Genomic DNA, 3,530 nt, shown 5'->3' with positions numbered 1-3,530 from the left:
AGGGATCGGGCGGCGGAGGGATTTGCGGTTGCTAAGCAGAGGCAGAGCATGTTTAGTTCTGCAACGTAGGATGTTGACTTAAGTTCAGGAATGTAACCCTGATAGAATAAGCAGAGTATTTTCATTGTGCTGCTCACCTGGGGGAGGGGATTGTTTTCCTTGCAAGTGAAGCCCCAGATTTCCCGTTACTCCTTCCTGCTGGTGTACGTTACTTTACTGACCTCGTATCCGAAAAAGAGACTTTTAAAGAGAAGGTTTTACAAAAAGAACTCCCCATGCCTGTTGTGTGTTCTTTGCCAAAAAAACAAAACACCTCATTACTCGACATGGATTGTGTCTGTACCATTTGAATGGCTCTATTCATAAATCAGGAAACTTTTTCTGTTGCTTCTAGGAACATTTAATTGGTTTTCATCCAATGTTTCAATCCCAGCATCAAACATAAATGAACAATTAACTTCTTGAGCTTGTGTGCACTTGGGAAACTATTCTATTTCATGGCTATCGCTGAAATATTTCAGTTTGTCATCACACTGGACTCATTCTTTTCAAAAATGTACGAGCTAACATCTTTCACACTAACTACAGCTCACTCCAGTGATTTCTGTTGTATGATTAAGAGGGACAGCAATCCGTGGAAAGGATGTGAGTCTGTTCATTTCAAGTCCATGATGTGAGACATTTAACATGATCAGGTCATCCTAAGAAAGCCCAAATGAACTAATAGACAGAATACTAAGACACTGACGTCCTTACCCATACATATTGCTTTCTAAAGATGCATTAAGGGCCAATTGTGGAATGAACAAGAACCTAGTGAACGAACGAAGGAAGGCACAAGAGATAATGTGAGGATGCTGCTACACTTGAAGAAAAGCATCAGCGTCTCCCCAAAGCCATCTGCTGTCACTGAATCATCAGCCTTTGAGAGCTTTAAGGATAGAGTTTAATTTACTAACTTTTTATTAGGAAGCCTAGAGTGACTCCTGCTGGCAAGCATTCAGTTTATTCCTGCAATTACTAGTTCATCAGGTCAACTTAAAACACAAGATTCAAGGTTCATAGGCCTGGAAACAATTATTGCAACCATGACTCGTGTTTCTTTCACGATGATTTTAACCTCACAGAATTCCTGGGATGGTGGTTATGGCCAGGTCCTCTGCCATAACACCTTCTTTCCAACCTAAAGCAGCCTGTTTTTCTGGTTCTGGGGCTTTCTTGAGACTGTCTAGAACTAATATACCTGCTTAAGAAGTTGTGCTACTAACCAATGAATAGCTATTTCTCATTTTCTAAATCTGTATCTCCAAAGGCTAAAAATATATACATTAAGGCCTGTGTCACATTTAACCTTCCATACTACTTGCTCTTCCCACATGATGTAATAAGCCCTGCAGATACCCTGTAAAACACCCTCACTTCTTTGTGCTCAACTTCATAGTTCTGTATTCTTAAAAAAAAAAAAAAAAAAAAAAATCCTACCCGAAAGGTTCTGCCCAATTCAGAAGTGTAGCTAAAAGCTCAGTAGAACTCTGGATTTAAAATTAGGTAAGCATAGTTACATATGGGGGGAAGGGAACTAAGCTGTCTACCTTTGTTCAGTCCTAAATGGCCAAAACCAAATCAGAAACAGATTTAGTGCACAACCAGAAACCTGACACAAATTCATAGGCCAATTTAGGAATAAATAATCTAAAAAGAATTGCTTGTGATGTTTCCATGATCATCAACCAGTGCTAACCTGATTTCAGCAACAGAACACCCTGGGAAATACAAAATGTAAGGATTACTTAGTCTCTCATTCCAAGATCAATATAACAAAACTCAGGGATAAAGCACAGCAATACTGGCTCTCCTCGCTCTCCTGGCTCCCCCAAAGGAGGACTCCCAGAGAGAGGAATGTTTCCGGGTATGGTATGCATCCTATGTCCCCTCAAAACTGCCTGGGAATTTAAACTGAGGATCCTTCTGTATTACAGAGCTTCCCCATTCCAAGTTTAAAGCTCTTAAGCAACAGGAGACAATAAGGGTGTGTTTTATTAAGAAAGGGTGTAACCGACTATAACTTGTATCAACAAGCTAATAAAAGTATTCACCTAAGCACATTTGTGCAGAGGAGGGTAAAGGTTGGGTTTTGATATGCACTGAGGAGTGTCTCAGGTAGTTCGTGGGTGTTTTCTTTTTATGCCTTCAGAACCCAATAAATGGGATCTTCAAACGACAAAGAGCTAAGCTCTAAGGTTTGAGCAAGTACCAGTAAATGTTCGGTTTTCCCCCTGGTTTTCCCCCATCAAATCTCTCTGAGTCCATGGTTATAAAACAGTTCACCACTCAAAAAATTATAAACTGGTTTGAGAGAATAATGTACTATTCTTTTGAGACTAACAAGTGAACTAAACAAACGTCAAACATGTTATACATTGGACCCAACAGCAGTATGCAGATGCATGTGTATTAACCCCTTTATTCAGCTTCCAAAAGCCACTGCCTCTTTGTCACGACCGTTGTATTAAAAGCCAGTCATTCACATTTCACACTGTTCTTTCTACGTTTGAAAAGATCTTTTTTTTAAAGCAGAACCTTTTTAAATTGCTTATAATAAATTATAGGAAGACAGACATCACCAAATCCACCTTAAGTATTTTCAAAGAGATTGGCTATTGAAAGCATGTTACCAAAATATACTCTGGAAAATTTAGCAAGGTTCTGCTTATAGAGATGGAAGCCAAAAACCTGAAACAATCATGGGGGCAATTTTCATATGTAGAGCTTATTCAGAAAAATAAGTTCTGTAAATCTTCCCACATCTGTGCCTACCTACAACTAACAGCCCTACCACATTAGCATGTAGGTGGCATATGACACACTAATTCTTCTGTTCTTTCTGTTCTTTTTATCCATTGATGGAAATGAGTTATAGCTCTGACTGGAATCAAATATATATATTTTAAAATCTTTTAAAAGACATATTTGGTTCCTAAGGAAAAATGACTTTTTGATCCAAGAGCTAAACAAAACAAATATATTTTCATTGAAAAATAACCTCAGCAGTGAATATAATGACACCAATCTCACCCCTTTGATACAGAGTAAGAGTTGAAAGCAGCACGAAGAGGAATGACTATTGAAATCAGCACATGTGAAGCCACACAGCTTTGTAACCGAATGTCTAGCACCATTGAGGTACGAAAGCATGCCAGCTGGGGCGGCATTGTGCACCACAAAGTATGGGTTGTAAGCCTAAGTCCTGAGCATAAACCCTGGTTTCCAAGTTGGCAGGTGCTGAAAACACAGCAAATGTCACGCTTGCAACTCAGTGGGTGGAAGAGCTCTGGGTAAAGCTAAAAAGAACAGAGTAACAGTTAAAACTTATTTCAATTTGATATATTTTTGTTTCAAAGTTAATAGTAGCTATTGGCATTATGTGTTACAAGAAAACATAATCATGAAAAACAGACATTGAAAAGTTTATGTTTGATAAATATAAAGGAAAAACAAAGTACTGCTTAACAAAAGCTTTTCGCTGTCTA

This window comes from Carlito syrichta, unplaced genomic scaffold (assembly GCF_000164805.1).
Source record: "Carlito syrichta isolate Samal-C Ts95f unplaced genomic scaffold, Tarsius_syrichta-2.0.1 Scaffold305729, whole genome shotgun sequence".
NCBI classification, from domain to species: domain Eukaryota; kingdom Metazoa; phylum Chordata; class Mammalia; order Primates; family Tarsiidae; genus Carlito; species Carlito syrichta.
The sequence above is the reverse complement of the archived record's forward strand: the minus strand, read 5'-3'. Positions refer to the sequence as shown.